Here is a 27,869-nt window from a genome sequence, read left to right on the forward strand (position 1 = left end):
TTATTCTTTTTATTGACAGCATGTTGGTTGCAAATCCAGTTCATGAAAGTGACCTTTACCGATGAAAGAATCTTCAACAGTAAGCGAGCTGGTGATAGTGTCCATGATGGCGAGACCTCCAGAGGAGATACAAGAAGGGACATACACACACTATGTTGAGACATTGTGTATGTCCCTTACTATCACTTGTCTCAGGGTTTTTCGGTATGGACCTTCATGATGTTTCCTTCCGGAAACTTCACATATATTTTAGTAGAATTTTGAAGGTACAGCCAGGTGCTGTTAGCAAATCACACAGTACTTTTCCTGAAACAAGAATCCATAGAAGATACACAGTCATCTTCAGCATTGCACACATCTATGGGACATGTCAATCACTTTGGAATGTCACAGGCATGTCATGGAGGCCGGCACATGATTAGTGGTGTTGAACAGACAACATACTTGTCATATTTTAGGCACAAAAAGCAGTTTTGGCATCTGCATGTTGAGACAGATGTATCTCTACATACTTTGCGATGACACAAATAAATGAAGCAAAGGGTAGGCTCCCATTGATACTACATGGGGACGAAATTCTCTATGTCGGACACCTCCTTATCTCGGAAGTAGGACAAGGTTTTCCCTGCTAAGTCGGACAAAACCCTGGCCAAATTACCTCAATATCGTCCCATCTTTGCACCAAAAAGACCCAAGATGAGCAAGTGGCCTTGACTTTCGCCCTTTTTTCCCCTATACTGGTCTATAGTTTTTCGAGTTCAAAAACAAGTGCTGTCAGTCTACATTGTAATTCTTTATGTGAGCACTTGTCTTTGGTTTGTCTAGAGCATTTGAACGCGCACTGCACCAAAGCAATGAAAAATGGGCTGACCCTTCAGAGACAAGTCCTCGCTGCTCGAAAAGCTCCAGAGGTAATGCCACAGAGTGGAATCTGAACGGAATTGAATCTACTAAAATCAGTAATAATTATCAGTAAAGAGTGGGTAGAGATAAAACTACCCGGCACCACCACCAGGCACCACTAAGGACCATAAATTGAAGAAGGGGGACATTTCTGGGGACATTTCTGGGAACACAGCTGTGATCTTTTCCATCTTTTGTTTCCGTCATATTCTGTAACTCGGACACCTCTATAAGTAGGACACGCTTCGGCTGCACCGCAGGTGTCCAACATATGAAGGTTTCACTATATTTATGTCCCGTGTCACGTGACCAAAAACAATATGTGCTTTTGCTTATGCTGCACAGCAATGGCGAAAGGAGCTGCATGTGAGGATAACAACATGAAACCCGAGGCGCAGAGGAAATGGCATGACTTTACGATCTCTGTGTCAGTTGTTTCATGTTGTAATTGCGTACCAGCTCGCCTGTATCTGAGAATAGGTTTGATGCATTGTACACACACCTTAGACATGTAGTGTGTGGTGTGTTGTGACAGTAATGCCACTGCCAATTGAAAAAATAATGCTCCAGGTGGATTGTTTCGGTACCTACTTGAACTCTGCGTACCAAGGGGCAGGGCATCTGCGGGACAGGTTTACCTGGAAGTAAGAATGTAAATGTTAGCTGAAGTCATTGAATAATTAACATTATCAATATACTGCTGCAGATCATACCAACAATAGCACACAAGATGCTCCGATATGTTCTGCAGGAATGTCTCTGTACTCAAAATATTAGTACAGCAGCTACAGAAAGGCATAAAACAAGATTTGTATGCGTGATACCACATGAATGCAACACAAGCTTCTGCTGCATTGCCAGAACACAACAGCGGACAGATTTACCTTACTTCACCTGAGAAAAAGTATGTATACTGCTGCACCCATGATGCTGTTTGAATGTAATCCTGAAACGTCTCAAAAAACATAATTTATGACCGAAACACATCAACTGGAACATTTCGATTTACCTTACTCAAAACCGAGAAAAGGTATGTGCTGTTGCACACATGAAACTGCTTGAACTGCCCTTGAGCACTCTGGAAGGACACTGTATTTCTGACCAAAATACAACAGCTGAGCTAACATTTTAATTCATACCTTACTCAAAATACACAAGATGTGCTGCCGTGCATATGATACGATGATACTGCTTAAATGTACTCTGAAAGCGCTGCAGTAAGAACACAAACACCTCAGGCATGGTTGCTCTAAGCTAGCGAGCAACAGCAAGGGCACACGTACACAAGAAGTAGAGCACAAGTGATGCAATGCACTTGATTAATCAGAAAATGAAATGTCTCAGTACCAGGCGTCACTGTTCCGTCAGCAAATACAGATGAACTTTGAAGTGGCGTCTGGTTGGCACTGGTGACAGCCTTCAGCTTGAAACCCCGACGGTGATAGTTGAGACATGGAGTGCAAGCTCTTCAGTGGTGCCGGAATGCCTGCGAAATCATTTAACAAATAAGGCAATTCCAAATCTGTAATGAGAATACACCCGCTGGGGCCTAATCTCTAAAGGATGAAGCAGTAACTGACAGATAGCGTATTTTTCTTTTCTGTGTGATGGCATTTGCGCCGCATGACTGACTTGTCTAGCATTATGCGTCTTACCTTTATCTGCTGCCTATACGCTCCGCAAGTACGTTTCTGCACAGAAGAAGAGGGCGAGGGTGTAAAATGACGTGCGCGGCGGCGTGCCGCGCTCCCATTCGCCAAGGCCCCTGTCGTCTCCACGTGCGAACCAGAGAAAGGTAAACAGCAGGGAACCCGCCATACGTTTTGTGTGTTTTCCGCTTTGCTAAGTGATACGGTGTTAAACACCTGCTGCATTTATGACTGTACTTCGCCGCATTTGGATGTAGTGTCACTTATTTATTTGCAAAGCGCATACGGATTCGCTGACGGTGGGAGAACGCGATTAACTGTTGCTGCTGCTGTCGAATTCAAACGGCATTCTACGACCGAGGGAGTGTTTGTGTGCGTGTGTGTTGTGCAGTGATTTACATTGACTACAGAAAGTGTTCAAACACGGTGCACTCCCAAGGCTCTGCTTTCGTGACAGTGACGAAGAGCGCCGCGGCAGGTCACAGTTTAATGTGCTGTTTTGAGTGGTCTCATAGTAGTTCTAACGTCTAATAACAGTGGAACGAACCAGGAACGAGCATGATCATTGTCTGTTCGGGTGCAACTGCACAAGGCTCCAGTTGCTTCACACTGGAGGACGGAAGTTCGTACGCGTGCTGAGGCACGGTTGTCACCGTCCTGTCGTTCACGGTAGTTTAGACCATTGCAGCCGCCATGTGACTGAATTTTCCATGTCTACGAGGACACTCGATGTTCGCCCTAGACAGCTGTCAACTCCGTGAGACCGTAATTTGAACAAAATGGGGAAAATGTTTGCAGGGTGCTCGCACGAGCGAACTTAAACGAGAGTCGAATAGTTGAAACTTCAGCAAATATATTGCGTTAACCTTTCGTTTGTCTTTCGTCGATAAACCAGGATCATTCCCAACGAAAAGTGGGACCTCTAGACGGGAGCAAACCCCTCACGCATTCTCGGCACGCAGCACAGAACACGAAACACACCAGGAAGTCTGTACTGGCCTAGCAAATGCTATGCAGTCGAAGGAAGCAAAACTCACGCTCCTCGTGGGTTCAGTGAACTCCAGAAATATACTGGCTCCCTAATAGCGAACTGTTTACCACTTCCCCAATGTCAATCTGCGCAGCAGACGGCTCGGCAGAAGAAACTTGCCGGCTTGGCGGAAGAAGCCAAGCCAAAAGTCATGCCAAGCCGGAGCACGGGCAGACCACGAATGTGTTATGGTGGGACTAGAATGTGTCGTCGACACAGGGTTTGCGGGCCACGAGACGGAATGTCAGTGAAACTAAAAATTCACTTTTTCGGAAAACCGCGACGAGTATGGGATAACTATTTTGCACACATAATCAGTGTTCCCTTACGAACACATTGTGTAAGTACCATTCCATTCTGTAACACTCGAAAATCGGCGTAGCTGAGCTTTAACTGTGTGTTGTTCAGCGATACCCCAGTGCTTCCCGACAGTGTGCAGCCTCTCTGACGGTTTTCACCGCACAGTTGGTTCAGTCGCTAACAGGTGGCGCCACAATACGGACGTCATCGCTTGCTTTCTGCTACTGTGAGTTCTGAGATTGCACAGAAGCCACGGATATATTACTCTTGTGATTGTAACCTTATTTTGTCAGGGTGCATATATGCTTTGTTTGTTTTTTTAGAAAACGTGATATAAATCATATAGAGAATAGAAGTCAACAAGAAACAGCTCGCAATGTTCGTAGGAGACGGTTTTTCGTACCAACGAATGAGGGTGCTCTCTACCACAAACGTCACACTACAGTGGGTGATATGAGAGAGTGGGTAAGTAACTTTGCAAATTAATTGCGCCGCGGTGAAACAACTTTGGACAAAAATATTTTGTGGGAATGCTTTTCACATAGTGCTTTACAAGATGACATCAGTTTTTGGCCATGTTAGATACCACTTTAATGCTCCTTTAAGTACGAGATTGGAGAACAAGCAATACTAACACGTGTATGCTTAAAAATGTATGCTAATTACGTATCTCATTAGTTGGTGACTTAAAAAGAAAAGTGTCAAATGGGCAGGCAAAGAGCACCATGGACACAGTAACGGATATCTCGAAGGCCGCGCCGTGACGATGGCTGATGGCCTCTTTCGTAGGTCCGAGGTTTTCACACCGATCCTGTTCCTTGTCTCCACTCCCGGAGCCCCGACGACTGGAAACCCTTTCGTGATGTATGCGAAGGGTTTATTTACATATGGCTATTTACACGTTTGACATTTGGTAACCATATAAGACAGGGAATCTGGTGGGCTCGCGATGTAATGCTTCCGAGCGTGCCTTCCGCATCGGAGCCCAGATTCAGATTGAGTTTTCTCGCCGTGAAGGCCCTTGAGAGGTGACATCTTGACCCGTGCCCCCGCTGGCAACTTCACTAATCAAACTGTCCTGGCCCTCACCCATCCAACTTCTAATTGGCCTAATTTCAAATCTCAACTGGACCAGGACCTCCCAAATGTCCGCGCCCACTGCTGGTTATTTAGTGCCAACCGTCCTGGCTGTCATGCTGTGCACTTTGTAACTTCCAGCAGTGCAAACTTCTGGGTCATTCTACAGATTTATTGCCAGTGGGGGCCTGGCGCTTGGGCCTCTGGTGTCCCCCACTCCGGAGCTACCGCGACGCCTTGGCGTTCTTGGAACTCCAACTTCCCCCTTCCCACGTGGGGAGACAACTCTACACACGTGCTTCGCGCCGCTTCTCGCTGGCGACCCTTACACCTTCCCCCTAGGGTGCTCAAAAGGTTCGACACCTGGGTGTTCGGGGCAGAGGTGTTCGTGATCTCCGACCATAATCCACTCTCGTACCTCACGGCGAGCACGCCTCACAGTGCGAAGCTAGTGAGATGGGCACTGGCCCTGCAACGATACCGCGTCACAGTGAAGTACCGCAGGGGTAAGGCGCATGTCAACGCCGACGCCTTTTCTCGGCTTGAAAACGCGAGCTGGGGGTAGCCGGAAATTAGGGGACCCAAACTGGCACACCCATGTGGCGATGCCCTTGAGGCTCGCAGGAGTAGCGCTGACGAGCTGTGAAGTGGGACTCTGTGACAAGTGTCATGCAAAGTGTACTTGGTGAAGTGTACCGCGGACTGCAGAGAGACTGCTTGGACAGCCCCGTATTACCGGGCATATGTGATCATATTCTTTCTCGTTGAAGGACTCGAGCTCGTCTGGCGACATTTTTGTTGTATCCCTATAGTGTGGTCCATTGTCGACCATGTGGTCGGACAACGGACTTTAGGGGGAAGGTGTAAGGGTCGCCAGCGAGAAGCGGCACGAAGCACGTGTGCAGAGTTGTCTCCCCACGTGGGAAGGGGGAAGTTGGAGTTCCAAGAACGCCAAGGCGTCGCGGTAGCTCCGGAGTGGGGGACACCAGAGGCCCAAGCGCCAGGCCCCCACTGGCAATAAATCTGTAGAATGACCCAGAAGTTTGCACTGCTGGAAGTTACGAAGTACACAGCCTGACAGCCAGGACCGTTGGCACTAAATAACCAGCAGTGGGCGGACATTTGGGAGGTCCTGGTCCAGTTGAGATTTGAAATTAGGCCAATTAGAAGTTGGATGGGTGAGGGCCAGGACAGTTTGATTGGTGAAGTTGCCAACGGGGGCACGGGTCAAGATGTCACCTCTCAAGGGCCTTCACGGCGAGAAAACTCAATCTGAATCTGGGCTCCGATGCGGAAGGCACGCACGGAAGCATTACATCGCAAGCCCACCAGATTCCCTGTCTTATATGGTTACCAAATGTCAAACGTGTATATAGCCATATGTAAATAAACCCTTCGCATACATCACGAAAGGGTTTTCAGTCGTCGGGGCTCCGGGAGTGGTGACAAGGAACAGGATCGGTGTGAAAACCTCGGACCTACGAAAGAGGCCATCAGCCATCGTCACGGCGCGGCCTTCGACATATACGTTACTGGCGCAGTCGACAGGATCCTGTAGGTGTCTTCACTAGGATAGTGCTTCGCCGAGGCCTACGTGTGCACGTTCAAAGCAACCCTGGAGAAGGCTCACTAGTTCGTCGGGCGACGAGGACAGCGGCCTGGGAGTGTTGAACGCGTTTGGCGAGGAAAAGACCGCGGGACGCATCTACGGAATAGCAGCGAGGGATCGTCGCTGGAGAGCTTTGGGACCAACGGGTACCCAGGATAAGCCAGGAACCGAAGATTGCGACGGCTTCAGCCAAGGGAAGAGACCGGAAGCGGTGAGCACTGTCTTTTGCTGGTTTTGGGGGTAGCGCTACATCGGTGTTGCTGTAAGCGATGGGTCCCTTAACAAGAAGTAGCAAAAACGGGGAGCAGGGAGACGAGAGTGATAATGCGAGGGTGAACGACAGGTCGGAGGGCGCGGACGCTCCTGCAACGGACGTCCAGTTGGCTCTAGCAAAGGAAAGAACACAGCAACTACTGCTAGAAATTCGGTTGGCGGAATTGAGGCAGGGAGCTGGCACGCGCGAAGAGGACCGTGGGTCAATGTCGGTAACTCATAGTCAAAATAATGATCCATTAAAGCACTTTTCCAAAATGCTGCAGGGCACGATCCCAAAATTTCCGGCAGACGCGGAGGCACCCGTGTGGTTTGACACGGTCGAGCGCGTGTTCGAGCGGTACGAAGTGCCCGAAAACATTCGTGCACACTTAATTTATCCGGCGGTGGCTAGCCGGATGGGCTACTTATGCTCGCAGATGAAACGGGAGGATGAGTTTGTGGCGGCCCGTGGAAGACGACGACGACGCGCCTCTGCTGCCACGCGCTACGGCGTTGGCACTGCAGTTCTAGTTCTACCGGCACCGTCCTAGCGTGAGGCCACGAACATTTGCCCGCTGGGACATTCCATCATCGCCGGTCAGGACTCATGTAGAGGAAGACCATCGTCCTCTACATTTGGTGACCCGAACAACGAACACCATGTTCAGCGTAATTCGGCCACTCAACATCCTAAATTTTTCGTCGGCAAACCAGCAGCGAACCACCCTCTAGCAGGCAAGGCGCACCGGGACCACTGTTCCACCGGGGACCCGCAGGGAGACCACAGTAAGCTGGCTTTCCGGCCTCCACCTGCTTCATGATGTTCCTGCCCGGCACTTCTCTGGCGGCAACCGGCATTCACGCTGTCGTACCGGTCGCGGTACTGCCGCCCACTCAGCAACTCAACACAATCAGCAACAAACAGCTCTCAACAACGATCACTCAACGCACTCCCTCAGCAACAAGCAACGCAGCAACTCAACGCCACACAACGCACTCAAGCACCCAACCACTGAGCACTCACAACTCATCTCTGGAACCCGCCCGGATCCAGCGCCCTTGTTCCCGCCATCCCACTGCTGCATCAACAGCCACAATCGCAAGCCGTATCTCCAATCGTCCACCATCCACGAGTCGTCCTCATTCTCCTCTTCATGGTATCGACGCGGACCTCAACCGCATGCACCGCTCCGCGTCTGAGGGGGAGAGTGATGTGGCGGCCCGTGGAAACATTCGTGAAAACATTCGTGCACACTTAATTTATCCGGCGGTGGCTAGCCGGATGGGCTACTTATGCTCGCAGATGAAACGGGAGGATGAGTTTGTGGCGGCCCGTGGAAGACGACGACGACGCGCCTCTGCTGCCACGCGCTACGGCGTTGGCACTGCAGTTCTACCGGCACCGTCCTAGCGTGAGGCCACGCACATCTGCCCGCTGGGACATTCCATAATCGCCGGTCAGGACTCATGTAGAGGAAGACCATCGTCCTCTACAAGTTCACTTTCGACACTATAAGGTCGGCCGTCCTCAAGGAGCTGCGTTTGTGCCCCAGCGAATACAGAAGGCGCTTTCTTTCACTGTCGAAGGCGAAAAATGAAAGTTGGACGCAGTTTGTCCGCCGCCTGGGGAGTTACTTTTCGTACTATGTTGAGGCGCGAGGAGTGATGGATATGGAGACATTAAAAGATCTAATTGTGGCCGATCAATTGAAGGCGAGTATCGGGTCAGACGCTCTAACATACGTTACGCTTAGAGAAGGCGATGACTGGATGGACGCATATGAGATCGCTGAGTTACTCGCTGTGTACGACGAGGCGGATGCGAGACGGGATACCGGCGCGTTGTCGGAGCCGAAGCGCTCGAATGAAAGTCAGTCGCAGCGCGCAGGACAGGGTACAGAGAGGCAGGTGACGGGGCCCGCGAATGTCTCTCAGTCGAGAAGGGCGCAGGAAAGAGGTCGTCCAGGTGCGGCAAGCGGGAGCTGCTTTAAGTGTGGCGATAGGGGACATAAGAAGGCGAATTGCCCTCAGTGGCGAGGCAACGGAGGCCCGGCTACGTCAGGACACGGGACCACGTCTCGAAACGGGCCGCGGACCCCAGGAGCGGGGGTGCTCTTAGCACGAGCCGACATCGGGCTCGCTGGCACCGCCTGTTTCTCTGCACTGCAACGGGTCGACATAGTATGCGCGGGTCGTCCACTAAGCGCTATCCTCGACTCAGGAGCGGAAATTACAGTGGTGCGCAGCGACTTGGTCCCCGTGCGGCTGCGAGAGCCGTGCGGTTCAATGCAGTTGGTGTCAGCATTCAACCACAAAACCCCAGTAGAATTGGTGACGTTGCCGCTGATGCTCCCACGAAGAACTAACCTCGTGCACCACGATGTAGACGACTACGTTTCCGTTCTTTGCGCGGTAACCGACGAGTTAGCACCGGGGGTAGACTGTTTATTGTCCATACAGGACTGGGAGACGCTTTGTCAGGATCGCGGCGAGGTGGCCACCGACGGGCGCACGGATTCGCCGGAAGCGGTTAATGCACTTAGCCGCAGCGAGGCAGGGGAAGTTCGGCATCGCACGGAGGACACGCAGGAAAGGGAGAGAGGCACTTCACGCGTGGAGGCAGAGAAGGCGGGAGAGGAACCTTTATTATCCCTCTTGTTCGGGGCACAGCGGGAAGAAGACGATCGGGACAATGAGAGAAACGCGGAAGCTCATGTATACAGTGCAAGTGTCGCGACGGGGGAAGAGGACTCTGCGGTCACCACCCTTAGCAGCGGCGAAAGGGCGACACAGCTCAAAAACGCGCAGGTGGAGGACCCGACTCTCGCGAAGCCTCTACGCGACGCAAAGGTCAATAAGGGGGGAATGTACACGCGGGACGGCATTTTATACCACCGCGACAAAGTAGGGGGACGAGTAGTTGCGCAATTAGTACTGCCACAGGTCAGGAGGGCAGAAGTTTTGCTGCTGGCCCACGAGTCGCCTTGGGGTGGGCATCTCGGAGTGAGGAAAACCATGGCGCGAATTAAGTACAGCTTTTATTGGCCAGGGATAGAGGCGGGCGTTAAAGCGCACTGTGCATCGTGCCACGGGTGCCAGGTGCGGTCCGACCGACGGAAGACCGACCGCGTTCCGATTACCCCACTGACTAGACCGGAGCGACCATTCCAGCGCGTAAACATGGACGTCATCGGTCCGATCGAGCCGCCGTCATCTCGCGGACACAGGTACGCGCTTTGCGTGGTCGACCTTCACACGAGGTGGCCTGAGGTGTCGTGCTTGAGGTCGTTGAGCGCGAGAGCCGCCTGCGAGGCTCTCCTAGAGATCTTTAGTCGGACAGGCGTGCCGGATGAGATATGCAGCGACCAGGGCACTAACTTTACATCCGCCCTAACCCAAGAATTCCTCACACGGCTGGGTTGCACGCCAAGATTCCAAACCAGATCACCCCGAGAGCAATGGTTCCGTGGAAAGATGACAGGGTTTTCAAGAACATGTTGCACCACGTTATTCAGAAAGAAAGGAGGGGGTGGGATAGGTTCGTGCCGTACGTCCTATGGGCCTACAGAGAGGTTCCCCATGACACCACCGGCGCGTCCCCATTTGAGATGTTGTACGGGCGCACACCGCAGGGCCCTTTGGCTATATTGAAGAACAGCTGGACAGGTGAGGTTGAGGTTCCAGACACGCTACGGGAGTCCCCGGCTGCATATTTGAACCAATTAAGAAACGATCTCCACAAAGCGGCTGAAATCGCGCAGGCTAACTGTGAAACAAACCAGGCTGCATATGCGAATTATTATAATAGGCAAACAAAAGAAAAAGAATTCGCGCTTGGGGAGCAGGTGTTGTTACACGACGCTGACCCTCCCAGTAAACTGCACCCGAGGTGGAGTGGTCCACACCCCGTTGTAGCTAAACAGAGGCAGCATACATACGTCGTTGAGGGCGGAGAAGGCAGGCGTAAGACTGTACATGCTAATCGACTTAGGCACTATCAGGCCCGGGTGAACCAGGTGGGGGTGGTGTTTGAAACAGACGAGGATTTCGGCGAAATAAGTTACGCGCCGTGTGGAGCGATGCAAGCCGCAGGTGACGCAATGGAAAACGTCAGCCTGGACCATTTGCCAGCAGAACAGCAGGCGGAGGCGCGCGTCATCTTCGCAGAATTTGGGGACCTCTTTCGGGACCAGGCCGGCATGGCGGATGTGGGGGAGCACCGCATAGTATTAAAAGAAGGCGAGGCACCGAAAAGGCCCCATAGATACCGAATCCCCGAAAGTTTAAAGGGAGAAGTCAGCCGCCAGGTGCATGAGCTCGTCGCTCAGGGTCTCGTGTACCCTGTCGAGAGTGAACACGCGCATCCAGTGGTATGCGTGGCTAAAAAGAATGGGAGCATCCGGATGTGCGTAGACTACAGGGGACTCAACGTGATCACGAGAGACGACGCGTTTCCGATGGCGCTGCCACAGGAGCTTATCATGCGAGTGGGGCGGGCGAACTACATAACCGTCGTCGATTTGCGGCGCGGTTACTGGCAGGTACCCCTGGCCGGGGAGTCACAGCATCTTTCTGCCTTTGTCACGCATGAGGGGCAGTTCGCCTGGCGCGTGATGCCTTTCGGATTGAAAAACGCGGCCGCCACTTTCCAGCGCAATATGAACACCCTCTTGCGCAGCCATCAGGAGTACGCTGTCGCGTACCTGGACGACATCGCTATATTCTCGCTGACGTGGTCCGATCACATGGAGCACCTGCGAAATGTGTTCCACGTACTGCGACAGGCGGGGCTAAGCGTAGCGGCAAAGAAGTGCACCGTGGCACAGGCTTCGATCCCGTACTTGGGGCACGTTATTGGTTCCGGGCGTCACGCCCCCGACCCTAAGAAGGTGGACGCCATTCGGGGTATCAAGCGACCAACAACAAAAAAGGACGTGAGAGGAGCCCTGGGCCTGTTTGGGTACTATAGGGAGTATATAAAGAACTTCGCGGAACTCGCATTGCCGCTAACAGAATTGACCGCGAAAAGGGCGCCCAACGTGGTTCCTTGGTCGGAAAGGGCCGAGATGGCATTTCAATCTCTAAAAGACGCACTGTTGTCGGCCGCGTCCCTCGCCACCCCCGACCCGTCGAAGCCGTTCTGGCTCCACGCGGATGCCTCTGATTACGCTGTCGGGGCATGCTTGGCGCAGGTGTCAGACGAAGGGAGCGAGGTCCCGATCGCGTTTGCCAGCTATAAGTTTTCTCCGACCCAGCAACGCTGGGCTACCATTGAGAAAGAAGCATTCGCGATTATGTGGGTGCTCAAAAGGTTCGACACCTGGGTGTTCGGGGCAGAGGTGTTCGTGATCTCCGACCATAATCCACTCTCGTACCTCACGGCGAGCACGCCTCACAGTGCGAAGCTAGTGAGATGGGCACTGGCCCTGCAACGATACCGCGTCACAGTGAAGTACCGCAGGGGTAAGGCGCATGTCAACGCCGACGCCTTTTCTCGGCTTGAAAACGCGAGCTGGGGGTAGCCGGAAATTAGGGGACCCAAACTGGCACACCCATGTGGCGATGCCCTTGAGGCTCGCAGGAGTAGCGCTGACGAGCTGTGAAGTGGGACTCTGTGACAAGTGTCATGCAAAGTGTACTTGGTGAAGTGTACCGCGGACTGCAGAGAGACTGCTTGGACAGCCCCGTATTACCGGGCATATGTGATCATATTCTTTCTCGTTGAAGGACTCGAGCTCGTCTGGCGACATTTTTGTTGTATCCCTATAGTGTGGTCCATTGTCGACCATGTGGTCGGACAACGGACTTTAGGGGGAAGGTGTAAGGGTCGCCAGCGAGAAGCGGCGCTAAGCACGTGTGCAGAGTGTGCAGAGACAACTCTGCACACGTGCTTCGCGCCGCTTCTCGCTGGCGACCCTTACAGACACCTTATTCGAGAATGTCTCAAATTACTATGACAAAAATTACTGACTTGCCCATTGACGTATTGACTCTCAAGTCACTAATTAAAGTGTTAGTTAATTTTAATTACTTAGCGAAAAATACAAAGCAAGGTATGAGCTTCGGTGATCCTGAACAAATGAACTTGCCTTCATCCACAAATATACAGGGTGTTTCTTTTTATCCGACCTGCACCAAATTTCCGTAAAAGGGGAGTTGCCTTAGGACGCTTTTAGTTTTGTCATTTCATTACGCGACGTGGCTGCTACTAGGCAACCGTATTTTTCCTCACTTAGGGGACTAATTAACAGAAATATTTCAATCAACTTTTTAATTATTGACTTTCGGGAGCACATTGCAATTGCGATATTAAAGCGTGATGTGCACATTATGTGCTCGAGGCACAGATGAAGCAGAAAAGTAATCACAGCGCACGCTACGAACCTAGGAGTTTGACTACTGATGTCTATACTGTAAACTACAAGTGGTCGGCAAAAGAGCGTCAGCGACGTTGATATCTCCGCCCTTACTTAACGTCACAGAAAGACGTCATACGCGATGTACGGAACCCTTATTACGGTATGTGTCACGATCTATGTTTCTTTTTTGCTTTCTTTTGTTCCTTCGTGTGTTCAGAGCAGGGGTCGAAACCGGAACTGAACCGTAACCGAAAACCGCAAAAAACCGTTATTTTTGGCCGAACCGAACCCGAACCGAACCGTAAACATTTTTTGTCTCCCCTTGAACGAACCGGAACTGAACCGAAAAAATATGATGCGGTAACCGGTTCGCCAGACGGTACAAACGCCTATACCTGCGGTCGACTGCCGCGCACCAGCTCCCTGCATCGCTCGGAATCTTGCCGAATTTCTAGAGCGGACAAATTGATAAACTAAGAAGTGGTGAGTCCATGCACCTCCTACAACCTCACCTCCTAAAGCTTCACGACATCCCTGTACATTTTTGCAATTCGAGGTGTAAAAAAAAAGATGTGCTGCACGACAGTACACTTTGCATTGTTGCCTCGGCTGCTTCTTTTCATTCAGCGTCGCATTGTGAAGGCGACGTAAATTTTAATAGTCCACAGTGATATCCACAAGCAATGCAGATCTCTAGCGACCACGGGAAAGGGGTTGGCGTGTGGCCCAGAGCATGGAGGAAGAAAACACAGGAGCGGCCTCTCTCCCTCTTTTCAACGCGGAGCAACGTGCCGGCCTGCGCATGGGACTCTGGGGTACTCCTATCTACCACGAGACCGCTCTCTTCCCTGTTTTCCTTTGGAAATTAGTGATAGCCTTTTGCAATGGAGTTTAGTGGTACGCTGTGTGCCATTTCCCAGCACTTTTCGGTACAGTAAAGGATGATCTGCTGTCGTGAACTGCATGATGGCTCTTCGTACCTATGAAGTGTAGAGGTGAGGGAGTAAGAGGATGGAAGGAGGAGCAAGCCATCGCCGGAACCTGATATTACCACTCACATGTCGTACACTGATTATCACAGCACACGTAAACCGGTTCGAACCGATTAATATCGGTTCAAACCATTATTTTGGTTGCTCTGAACCCAAACCCGAACCGAACCGATAACCTCGAACCGGAACTTGAACCGAACCACAAAAAATAACGGTTCCGAGCCCTGGTTCAGAGTCACTCACCGTATCACTCCTCCCATACTGCTGGGCACGGCTCTCACCCTTCCCCGGTACAATACGTGCTGATATGTAGCGGTGATGCACAACGCTCCTTGCAAACAAAAAAACAAAACAAGAAGGCAAAGATCGTGAAACATACCGCGAAATGAGTTTGCCTGAATCTGTGTGACGTCTTTCTGTGACATTAAGTGAGGGCGGAGATATCGACGTCACTGTCACTCCTTTGCCGATTACTTACTGTTTATAGCAGACGACGGAAGTAAAATATATATGCTTAGGTCCGTAGCGCGCGCTGTGATTGCTTTTGTGCTTCATCAGTGGTTCGAGCGCATCATGTGGAGATCAGCCTTTAACATTGCAATTGTAACGTGCTCCCTAAAGTCAATAATGAAAAAGGGAATTAAAATATCTCTGTTAATTAGTCCCTTGGGTTGAGAAAAAATACGGTTTCCTAGCTAGTAGTAGCCCCATCGACTAATCCAATCACAAAAGTAAAAGCGTGCTAAGGCAACTCCCCTTTTTATGAAAATTTGTTGCAGCTTCTTCTTTTGTAAAGAATAAAAAATAAAAGAAGCGCACAAACAATTATATGTGAAGTACAAAGTTAAAAAAATTTTGTACGGGATTTGAAAATGTAATAACGGCGGAAGTAAAGATGCAAGTATGAAATTTAACTGCAACAACGAATGCAATAAGAGTCTCTCTCAGAATAATGTGTGGAAGCTGATTCTAGTACACTTTGTCACAGTGGAGATGATATTGTAAAAAAAAATGTTGCTGCGATAAATGAATTGAAACTTTTTTTACGAGTTAGAGGGTATGGCCTGTCGAAATTCTGTTAAAGACCCTGTAAAGCAGTAGACAAGCATGATATGCCGGTGATGTGACTAGAGACTTTGTTGCTTCTAAATACCATATGTGGAACCATACGACCGACAACGCGCTATAAATATTTTTAATTTGCCATGAAAGATGCGGCGTAGTGGAGCAGTGCGACGCCTGGTGTCAAACAACCCCATGTACAGCGGGCAACACTGAAAATTGGTATTACACACTATGACATCGGAACTTCGTTATTTTAGTAACCATATTATTAGTTTTCCTGTTTACCTATGCATTCTGAAACTCCTGTTAACAGTTTAACCTGTTAACCCCTGTTTTTGCGAAGTAACCCAGTGCTGGCGGCTGTTCGATGGGGGCTCTTCCTACTTCTCTGCTGCGCCTGCGCGCTCCTTTTGTTCGCGGCCTCTTTCGAACGAACAAACTCTCTGTGAACAAACAAGTCCCGGCGCTGTCTGGCTTCTTGAACGTCTGACACTTTTTTTTTTTCAACGGCTCAGCATTTCATTTCAGTTCGCTTATCCGTTTATCCTCAGATGTGGATCGTTGTGTGGATCGCAGGGGCGGATTTTATGGTGGATTGTGGTGGATTGTTATGTCGGGCCCAGTGTTATACGCATGCAATGTGGTTGCCACTGTATGTGTCAGACGTACTGATTCATTTCGAATACCTAGTACAGTGTTGCCCGTAATCTTTAATTGTAATTTTCTAATTAACTGCACCGTCGATTGGAATGAAACTTGCACAGTTTTTGTCCTGGTGGCTTGGACTATCGAATAGCCACACTAAATGACATTTGATCGGTGCTGCTTTACAGTACCTTTAAAGGCTTTGCAGATCGACGCTGCAATGCTGGTGGAGTGGAGGCAAGTGCTCGCCAGAAATACAGCATGTGCACTGGGGGACCTCACTGCTACTCTCGCAAGGCGTTTCTCTCGTGAGGCCGCGTACGTGAGGAGCGTCTTTGCAGAGTACTTTTCAAGTGAGGCTGGTGCTCGGAGGCCACACAGGGACGTCTAGAAAGGTATGTAAAGACAATGTGTTTACATAAGCAATGAAAAACTGTCCTGAGCGTACATGCTTAAGTACATAGTCGTTTAAACCACTCAGTGCCTTCGTACGTCAAGCGTTATTGAACAGCACCAGTGCGTCCTAATTTTCCTTTTTCGCTACTTTTTTTTGTTACATTTATATTCTCTCTCTCTGCGCTTAAAGCTAGCAAATATATTGTATATAGCCAGGGAGTAACTTTTTTGGGTTAAACCCGATTATTTCTCCCCGAAATGACCTCTAACCGTTAAAAACGTTTAACCGTGTTAAACACAATGTTTCCAGAATTCCAGTCACTATGAAATCCTGAAGTGACGTTTCCACTGAAGACGAACAAAGTTCGCCACAGAAATACACACATGCATTGTCTATGCCTGCACTGTCAGCGCTGTCTATGCCTTCAGGAATTAGTGCTGGTAGGTCACCACACATACACGCAAACAAAAGATTAGGAAGGGACCTAATAGATAAGAGAAGAAACAAAAACACCCAGTAACACGCGAAGACACAGTTATCGCCCGATTTCTCCCCAAATTACAGATTTAAAAATAGTGCCCGATTCCCTCTCCCGAATCTGAGAAAGGCATTTAACCCGAAGAAGTCACTCCCTATATATAACAAAAAGCAGCTACGCAGATTGTCCACTCTTCTTCTTCCATTGCAATGTTTACAGTCTCTGGCTCCATGTAGGACTGCACTATAGCTGTAGCACTGCAATCTGGCATTCAGGCTGTCTATGGGGAGGTGCTTTCGCTATCGAACTGGACACAAGCTCTCCAAAGTGGTAGCTGAGGTCAAAGGTGTCTGCAGTGCCACGTTGGAGACCCTGAGCTCTTTTGCAAGTTACCTAAGGGTACCCTGCAGGTCACCTTCCATATCAGGCGCCGCCGCTTTCCTCTTTCTGCCGCGACGTGCCATAGCGGGTGGTGCTGACAGCGGAGTATCCTCTTCATCCCCTGTGACATAAGGTGCTTGAAACGTGGACGGTCCCTGACTCTCCTCCCACGTTGCCCCAGCAGAAAAGTAGTCGTGCTCGTCCAGCACTTCCTGGGCTACACTGACCTATGCAAGAAGAGTGCAAATGAGAACTCAGTTTAGTGTCATATGTGGTACAACTGCTACTACGAATGGCTTGTTGGAACCTTCAAAGCATTAAAGTGGAGGACAGAGTGGATACTTAATGTCAGTGTGGTATACATAGTGTATATACCGGGTGTTTCAGTTAAATCCCTGTAGCTAAATAATTCGAAGTCTGTAATTATACTACCGCCTTACATGTTGTTTACCCCGTATCGGCTGAGGAACTGCTGAAATCTTTACAACACAAATGCAAAATTCAGAATTTTCCCTTGTGCCTTGAAATGCACGCAGACAAGCAAAACACGAGGCAGTTTTACAAGTAGTTACACAACATAGATAGTAAAACACACAGAAACCTAGTTACAGTCTCGAAACCACATGTGCAATGAGTTCCACAATAGTGAACTTCTAATCACTGTTTGTGTCACAAATCCAGTGGAACTATGCAAGAAAACCTGGAAGAGGTTATTCGACAGCTTGCGAGGAACTCTTCTTGCAACAAAGAAGGCGACGTGCTTGAGGCAGAGGAGAGCAGTGGGGCACCCAAGTGGAAGTTTTACCATGCTCTCCTATTCCTCAAAGATGTCGTTACACCAAGGAGGTAAGTAGCACTCTCAGTATAATGTAACAACACTGCATCTACGTAACACAGCCTTTATGGTACATACATTTTCTTCAGGACTGTCACCAACAGGCCCCCAAGCCAACTGGAGAAGAGACTCTGGAACCCAGAGCTAAAGGACCTGAGGCACAGGTGAGATTGAATCACGTATAAATAAGAAAGACATGCACTCATATAAAATGTACACAACTCCAATGCAACTACTTGATCATATGACGCTATACACATTATTAAAGTATGTACTGCTTGCGACATACTTGTTTGATATCTCCAGCCCCCGTAAAAGCGGGTTACCGAACCAAGTTGCTGTGCTACCGTCGCCTTCGCCTCACTTCCGTTCCCCTGGTGGGAGAGATGACGATGCGATAACCAGGCGTCGTCTGCTAGCTCCAAATGCGTAGACGGGGCAGCACTTTCCTCGGAATGCGGAGTGGAATGGGAATTGTAACCTGTTTCCTTTTGTTCCTGTTTACTGTTTTTGAAACATAAGTACACCGAGATTAGGCCACATTTGAGCAGTTCCTGCGGTCGTCTGGACTTTTTGTAAAAGGTGTCACAGTAATGCAAGGGACCAAGGCTGCACCGTGAAACTGGCACAAGCGAGGGACTACCTCATTTTATTTACTGGTGTTATGTGAAGCAAGCAAGCCTCGCTTGCTGGCTAGGAAAAAAAAAGAAATAATAAATTTATACAAAATGAGGAAAAGAAACGCTGTGGAACACGGGACCTCAGTAACGTGGTGCCCCTCCACTCTCAATCACTGCGCACATTCGCCTGGGCAGGGAAGCGTAGAGGGCGGAACAACACTTTAGGAACAACCGAGAAAGTGTTGATATGCTTATCAACACTTTCTCGATTGGTTGCCTTTGCGCCATTAAAATCCTAATCATCATCATCATCAACTTTCTCGATTGTTCCCGATGTGTTATTCCTGAGGTGTTCTGACCATTCATTGGTCCATGCACCCGCACTCCGCATTCCGAGGAAAGCGCTGCCCCGTCGACGCATTTGGAGCTAGCAGACGACGCGCGGTTATCGGATGTGAAGTGAAGTGACGCACTATGGTGAGCTAGAAGGACTGGTGTGCTTACCGGCCTATCCAATGCATGGGAACGCTTGGTCGCAGAAATGGCACCCGGTGACGTAAGATTGTTTACATGGATGCGCTTAGAGTCACTAAATAAGCTACGCTTCAGAGTAACGACACTGAGGCAAAAACAGCCGCCATGTTGTTTCGGATGACCTCCAGCCCCACCTTTATTTTGGCAGTAGAAATAGATGAAGATGAAGTTCAGCAGTGGAAGAAGACAACACTTCGAAGAGCGCTAAATGGATGGCGCTGGAGGTCATCCGAAACAACATGGCGGCTCAGTGTCGATACTCTGAAGCGTAGCTTATTTAGTGACTCTAGATGCGCTGACGCTCGCTGCGTGCCTTGCGGAACGATTTTTGTGGGGCTCCGAGAAGCTCTTCTGCTTCGAGTCACGTGCCTTCCCGTGAAACGCAGAACGTTGCACCGTGCCACCTAAGAAACTAAACAGCGTCGGTGGATGGCCTATGGCGGCATCACGAGCCGCGAGCTCTCGCGCAGTTTAACTTCGTTTTCGTTTGCTTTCGCTGTTTCATGCTTTTTGCATGATGTTTGTAACGTAACATTATGAATACCAAGGCATCATGACAGCTTCCAATGCCTAGTGAAACTCTCTATTCCTAATCTTAAAATTAAAGTTGTGGTGTATGGATGCGTTTCATTGCGTGACTCAGAGTAGTGGTGCAGGCAGCGCTGCTGCCACACGTCAAAGCTACACTTGCAATAATAACCCCTCTAGAGGTGGGTAGGAAACAAAGGGTGCGAGTGTCACAAAACATTTGGCGGCTGTAAAGGGGGGGGGGGGGGGGCTCGATCCTTACTGTATGGTACGGGTACTTGGAGGAATCATTTGTTTCAAGCTCGCTTCGTTGTCAGCAGTTTATTTATTTATTTCAAGTATCCTGCAATTCCACGCGAGTGGCACTACGTAGGGGAGAGGAGAACATAACAGTGCATACAAATGAACATCATTTCAAGTTACAAGACTATAACGTTTAACGCAACAGAAATTCGTGCACTCTTTTCAAGAAAATGTCCCTGGAGGCAGAATGAATTAAGTCACGAGGGAGGCTGTTCCAATCGGGGATCGTTCTAACAAAAAAAAAAAAAAAAAGTTTTGAAAAATTGTTGATCTAAAACGGTAAGCTCAATCTCGTGTACGTGATCTAGGCGTCTAGAAATAAAATTAGAAGGGAACAAGTAGTTACGAGAAGGAATACCAGAAAGATCGAAATAAATATCACGGATAAATTCCAACGAGCTTGCCTTCTCCGAGGCTCCAAAGACACCCATCCCAGTATGGATTTTAAATGCGCAGATCGTACATAAGGTGAATATGAAATGCCGTTTTTCGACAGGGTTACAGGTGGCATGGGCTCCGCAATGTGTACGTTCTACTCAGGGTGTGAAGCTACACCAGGGGAGCGAAACACAGACTGAAAATAGTTACTTGAGGTGCAAGCTTTAGCGAGACCCTCATCAATAAGACCGTGAGGCGTTTTAACTGAAGGAATGCCCATGGGCGCCTTGTTCATAGATTTTATGTACTTCCACAATAGCTTTGAACTGCCCACCAAATTCAACTGAAGTCTTGTAAAATATGACCGTTTTTCTTTGCGAATTTCGTTACGAATACATTTAGATAACCTTTTTATCTGATATCATCAGAGATAAAAGATGTTTGATCGCACAAATTTCTCAAACATTCTTCGCCCGCACTTGGCGGACGGTAAAAAGAACACAATGCAATACATTTCCCTTTCGACAAGAGACGACACCATACAGACTCACAGTTGTCAAAATTAATCTGAATTTCCTCAGCGTGCATAGAACTGCGTACACAAATGAATACTCCACCACGATGGCTATTTCTATCCTTTCGAAATGCCGTATAGCTTGGGGGAAACACTTCGGAATCAATCACGTAATCATCAAGCCATGATTCACATCCCATAATTATATCAGGACTTATCGTAGACAAAAGCGCACAGAAATCATCAACTTTATGTATAATGTAAAAACCCCGAGAATAGGGAACACGAAGGATTACATTATGCATCATCTTCACCAGCTCGCTTGCTTCCTAGCCATTTTTTCATCATCAACTTTATTTTTTTACGCTTCTGGCATTCAGACACAAAAGCGACAAATCACAGGTCTTTCCAGTGACATTCTGATAAAGCTATGTTGAGGGCTTATCAAGTTTATCAGTTTATCAAGTTTACGATGTGTGCGCAGCGTGATGCACCAGCACGCGCACATCTTCCTTTTCCTCGAATTTGCAGCGTACTGCTTCAATTTCGCCTATCGCAGGTACTCCCGGGTTCTCCGCGGTGCTCTTTGCACATGGGGCCACGTGACCACGAGGGCGTGCGCCGCGACAGCGAGCCGAGCCCTTCGTAGCCACCTGTCGGCAGGCCTGTCGGCGCGACCCGTTTGCAAACGCCGTTCAACACACCAGTCCTTCTAGCTCACCATAACCAGGCGTACCATAGACGCACCTCATCCCTTTTGAATCATGGCAGTCGTTAAAAGAACGCCACAGTTGGCAATCGCCATCTCTCCCGGCTGGTGGCGCTGCGCAGCCCCGCCGCCACCAGGGGAACGGAAGTGAGGCGAAGGCGACGGTAGCACAGCAACTTGGTTCGGTAACCCGCTTTTACGGGGGCTGGAGATATCAAACAAGTATGTCGCAAGCAGTACATGTAACGCATAAACATGTGTTTACAAAGTATACCGGGTGTTTCAGTTAAATCCCCGGGCTAAATAATTCGCGAACCGGTGCACCAATCGAATAACTTTCTTTTTTACAAGTATCTGTCCAATACCGCCTACAAGATGCGCACCGCGTGAATGAGAGGGAGGCGCTCATTATTTAAATAAAAATTCAAATGAGTTTCGTGAAAAAAGCTAACTTCTAAAGGAGGGCGCCGTCGGCATTAAAATGGGTACTACCCCTTCTGGGACCTTCAGTAGATACCTTTTAGAGAAAAATCTGCAACCGAAGCGGGTCATTTGTTGCAGTAATTAATTGGTTTCGGCTTACGTATTTTTGTCGCGGCTGGTCGCGGCGAAGCGCAAAAGGACGTAATTCATTGGTGGACATGGGAGTGAAAGAGCGTCCTTTTGCGCTTCACCGCGACCAGCCGCGACAAAATATGTAAACCGAAACCAATTAATTACTGCAGGCTAGTTCCACCGATTTTCGAACAAGCAAGGAACCTTTGCACCCTGGATTCGACTGAAAAAAATATATTCGTTAGACCCTCGAAAATGACTAAGAACTGACCCAGTTTCACTTTGGGGGGCAAAACCGTTCGCAAGATAGAGGTGGTGGAAATATCAGGGTCGTTTTGTCACCAGTCGCCGTAGGCGATTTTGCAGGCTGCTATGGCGCCAACGGCGCATCGCAGGGTACCACACCTTTTCTGTGTATAGCACAGTTGGTGGGTAATTGTTTGGCGACTTGGTTTTGTTTTAGGAACGGTAGTTATTTTTTCATAAAATATTAAAGTCACAGCATAGAGCGAAAGTGGCTCCGATTCGAGCGCTTCTCCTGCGCGACTGGTTCGTCGCAGAAACGTGAGAGACCCACTGATGGCCGGCCACTGATGAAAACCCGGCGGCAGATCCAGAAATTTCAAAAGCAGCCGCCGAGTTTTCACATTCAGAGCCTCGTTAATTTCGGAGTGTTTCCTTGCTGCATATGACGCTGACGGCTTCTTGCGTTTTTTCACAGGTGACACGCCGATTTCTTGGGTAGTGATCAGGGCATTTATGTCCTCGATCGCTTGAACTTCTGTCGAGAATGGCACATCCCCAGCACTGCCTTCTGAAGGAGTCGACGAAGAGGCCTCCTCTGATGGCACGAGATTCCTCATATATAGAAAACACTTCCTGCAGTGCATATCTGATTCGTTGACATCCTTGGCCCGTTCGGCACCCAGCACGGTTTTCGCAGCTTCCACTCCAATAACAGAAACGGATCTGAAGTCCTTCGTGCGCAGAATTTTCTTCCTGTGCTTGTGAAAGTAGTCCGCACAATAACTGCGATTACCACTGTGCACAGAAGACGCCGCAGACATTGTATACAATGGTGTTAAAGCTCAGCTACGCCGATTTTCGAGTGTTACAGAATGGAATGGTACTCACACGATGTGTTCATAAGGGAACACTGATTATGTATGCAAAATAGTTATCCCAAACTCCTCGCGGTTTTCCGAAAAAGTGAATTTTTAGTTTCACTGACATCCCGTCTTGTGGCCCGCAAACCCTGTGTCGACGACACATTCATGGTCTGCCCGCGCTCCGGCTTGGCATGACTTTTGGCTTGGTTTCTTCCGCCTAGCCGGCCAGTTTCTTCTGCCGAGCCGTCTGCTGCGCAGATTCACATTGGGGAAGTGATAAAACAGTTCGCTATTGGAGAGCCAGTATATTTCTGGACTTCACTAAACCCACGAGGAACGTGAGTTTTGCTTGCTTCGACTGCAAAGCATTTGATAGGCCAGTACAGTCTTCCTGGTGTGATTCGTGTTCTGTGTTGCGTGCCGAGAATGCGTGAGCGTTTTGCTCCCGTCTGCAAGAACACTTCAGCATGCAGTTCCAATGTTTCAAACCACAATTTTCCGAAAGGCGAAAGAGAAATCTATTGACTGCAACAATCGGTTACAACTCCGACTGGGTGCCACCTTCGAAAGCAGCGATTTGATCTGTTCATCTGGCTCATACGAATGTTACGGAAGCAATGCGCAACTTGTTTCACAAGAAGCCGAAGATGTCTCGTCCGGGATGCTGTGCCAACCTTATCTGCAGCAGGAGATTGCAGGGGCAGGACTAGGCAGCATATAAAGGTAAGACGCGTAATGTTAGACAAGTCAGTCATTCGGTGCAAATTGCATCACGTAAAAGAGAAAAATACGCTATCTGTCAGTTCCTGCTTCATCCTTTAGAGATTACACCCCAGCGGGTGTATTCTCAGTACATAATTGGAATTGCCTTATTTGTTAAATGATTTCGCAGGCATTCTGGCACCACCGAAAAGCTTGCACTCCGCGTCTCAACTATCAGCGTCTGGGTTTCAAGCTGAAGGCTGTCACCAGCGCCAACCAGTCGCCCCTTCAAAGTTCATCTGTTTTTGTTGACGGAACAGTAACACCTGGTACTGAGACATTTCATTTTCTGATTAATCAAGTGCATTCCATCACTTGTGCTCGACTTCTTGTGTTCGTATACCCTTGCTGTTGCTCGCTAGCTTAGAGCAACCATGCCTGAGGTGCCAGCGCTTTCAGAGTACATTCAAGCAGTGTCATCGTATCATATGCACGGCAGCACATCTTGTGTATTTTGAGTAAGGTATAAATTCAATGTTGGCTCAGCTGTTGTATTTTGCTCACAAATAAGGTGTTCTTCCAGAGCGCTCAAGGGCAGTTCAAGCAGTTTCATGTGTGTAACAGCACATACTTTTTCTCAGTTTTGACTAAGGTAAATCGAAATCTTCCAGTTGATGTCTTTCGGTCATAAATTATGTTTTTCGAGACATTCAAACAGCATCATGTGTGCAACAGTACATGCTTTTTCTCGGGTGAAGTAAGGTAAATCTGTCCGCAGTGGTGTTCTGGCAGTGCAGCAGAAGCTTTTGTTGCATTCAAGTGGTATCATGTATACAAAAACTTGTTTTATGCCTTTCTGTAGCTGCTTTACTAATATTGTGAGTACAGAGACATTCCTGCAGAACATATCGTAGCATCTTGTGTGCTATTGTTTGTATCATCTGCAGCAGTATATTGATAATGTTAATTATTCAATGACTTCAGCTAACATTTACGTTCTTACTTCCAGGTAAACCTGTCATGCAGATGCCCTACCCCTTGGTATGCATAGTTCAAGATTGTACCGAAACAATCCACCTGGAGCATTATTCTTCGATTGGCAGTGGCATTACTATCACAACACACCACATACTGCATGTCTATGGTGCGTGTACAATGCATCAAACCTATTCTCAGGTAGAGGCCAGCTGGTACGCAATTACAACATGAAACAACTGACACAGAGACCGTAAAGTCATGCCTTTTCCTCCGCCTCGGGTTTCATGTTATTATCCTCACATGCAGCTCAATTCGCCTGTGCTGTGCAGCATGAGCAAAAGCATATATTGTTTGTGGTCACATGACACGGAACATAAATACAGTGAAACCTTCCTATGTTGGACACCCGCGGTGCAGCCGAAGCGTCTCCTACTTATAGAGGTGTCTGAGTTACAGAATATGACGGCAACAAAAAATGGAACAGATCACAGCTGTGAGAAATGTCCCCCTTCTTCAATTTAAGGTCCTTAGTGCTACCTGTTGGTGGTGCCTGGTAGTGGTACCTCTACCCACTCTTCACTGATAATTATTACTGATTTTAGTATATTCAATTCCGTTCAGATTCTACTCAATGGCATTACCTCTGGAGCTTTTCGAGCAGCAAGGACTTGTGTCTGAAGCGTCAGCCCGCTTCTCATAGCTTTGGTGCAGTGCTCGTTCAAAGGCTCTAGGCAAACTTAAGACAAGTGCTCACATAAAGAATTACAATATTTATTTATTTTATTTATTTGAAAGATACTGCCGGCCATCTCTTGATGGCCATGGCAGAGGAGGTGAGTACACTACATACAACACATACAACATACAGCTATACACAGTGCAAAATGTCAAGTGTTAAACATCTGAAGTCAAGAAAGAAAGTTAGTCTACAAGACCTTGTAAAAACTGGGTTGGTGATGAAATTTGTGTAACACAAGAGGGCAATTTGTTCCATTCTCGTACAGTGCGAGGAAAAAAAGAAAATTTAAACACATCTTTATTGCAACGAAACTCACGGATTAATTTACTATGTTTCAGTCTTGTGGATCGGCTCGAATTGTAAGTTAAGTAATCGCAGAACTTGAGCCCATTAGTACCGCTGACTATATCGTGCAAAAATATATATATATTATATATAAATATAGACTGACAGCACTTGTTTTTGGACTCTAAAAACTAAAGCAACAAAATGCTGAGACCAGTATAGGGGGGAAAAGGGGCAAAAGTCAAGGCCACTGGCTCATTTTGGGTCTTTTTGATGCAAAGATGGGCCGATATTGAGGTAATTTGGCCAGGGTTTTGTCCGACTTTGCAGGGAAAACCCTATCCTACTTCCAAGATAGGGAGGTGTCCGACATAGAGAATTTCGTCCCCATTTAGTTTCAATGGGAGCCTGCCCGTGCAATGAAATCATGGGGAGTTGTCCGAGGTAAGGAGGTGTCCAACTTTGGAGGTTTTACTGTACTATAGAGCATTCTACATCATGTAATCTAACAGTTGTTCACGTTTGGATATTTTAACCATGGAATTTACCCTGCATGCACCATACCATGTCCAAACACGAACAACTGCTAGAGAGCAGCATGTACTGTTTCCGTATAGCACTTATGACTTCCATCCTGTGATCGGAAACAGTGGTGTCTTTTTTCTGCTACAACCAGTAAACTACAGTAAAGATTTGGAAATACTGTGTCATACCATAAAGCACTATGGGAAATGGCAGTTTGGAAAACTGGAGAAGACTGTCATTAGAATGGGGGACATGTTCTACGGTGAAATTTTTTACAGTGTGTGCTGTACCATGTAATGCACTGCAGGCCTACCACAGTATGGTAACGCTCTTAATACTGATTTGCTCAAAAAAGGAATGTGTGCGTTTCTTGTACTAACTTCCCCCTATGCAAGGTTGTAGAAAAATGTTTTCAGTTAATGGGGAGGGAGAGGACATCATTCTGGAGTCTCGTTGACCTACAATGTGTTGTGTGTGAAGGTAATTTTGAAGAGTGTAGGCGGTACAAGACTGTGTTCCCACATTCTTGGCAGTGTTGACTAATAACCATAATAAAGTAGAGGGTACATTTGTTGCTTCATATATTTGTGTCATGGCAAAGTATGTAGATATACATCTGTCTCAACATGCAGGTGACAAAACTGCTTTTTATGCCTAAGCTATGACAAAAAGTTGTTTGTTCAGCACAACTAATCATGTGCCGGCCTCCATGACACGTCTGTGACATTCCAAAGTGATTAACATGACCCATAGATGTGTGCAATGCTGAAGATGACTGTGTACCTTCCATGGATTCTTGATTCAAGAAAAGTACTGTGTGATTTGCTAACAGCGCCTGGCTGTACCCTCACAATTCTACATAAAAATATGTAAAGCTTACCGAAGGAAACATCATGAAGGTCCATAGCGAAAAACCCTTAGATGAGGGATAGCAAGGGACATACACAATGTCTCAACATAGCGTGTTTATGTCCCTTCTTGTATCTCCTCTTCAGGTCTCGCCATCATGGACACTATCACCAGCTCGCTTGCTGTTGAACCTATCTTTCAACGATAAGGGTCACTTTCATGGACTGGATGGCAGCCAACATGCTGTCAATAAAAAGAATAATGGAAGGAGCTCAATATGAACCTTAGGCTGTGTGTGGTCACTGCTTTCTGACAAATGATGACTTAGAATTTCAGGACAGTGCCTGCAGTGGTAGTATTCTAGTGTTCTCACGCCCATTGTGTGTCATCGGTCACCTGTAATCTGCTAATATGCACATAGCTAAAACAAAGTATATTTGTATTTCTTCGAATACAGTTGGTACAGCACATTGTTTTTTACACATTCTTTGGAAAATATAAATAAAAAATTATCTACTCTCCAAGTCTCCTGTCAGCTCTACAGAGCAGCTTGGAATTTCACTAGA

At 48.1% G+C, this 27,869-nt stretch overlaps 1 long non-coding RNA gene across 2 annotated transcripts; it reads right to left on the bottom strand.

Annotated features, from left to right (window-relative positions):
* LOC135398028 (uncharacterized) lies at positions 1-27,476 on the bottom strand. Of its 2 annotated transcripts, XR_010423960.1 has the most exons (7): positions 27,335-27,476; positions 18,054-18,128; positions 17,175-17,367; positions 16,076-16,271; positions 2,251-2,389; positions 1,495-1,541; positions 1-306 (listed from the first exon to the last, which is right to left on the bottom strand). It is a non-coding gene; the product is annotated as an uncharacterized LOC135398028 (long non-coding RNA). The 2 variants fall into 2 exon arrangements; XR_010423959.1 differs by lacking the exon at positions 1-306 and having other exon boundaries at positions 575-1,541.
* Positions 27,477-27,869: the final 393 nt, after the last annotated feature.

Source organism: Ornithodoros turicata, chromosome 6, assembly GCF_037126465.1.
Source record: "Ornithodoros turicata isolate Travis chromosome 6, ASM3712646v1, whole genome shotgun sequence".
NCBI lineage: Eukaryota > Metazoa > Arthropoda > Arachnida > Ixodida > Argasidae > Ornithodoros > Ornithodoros turicata.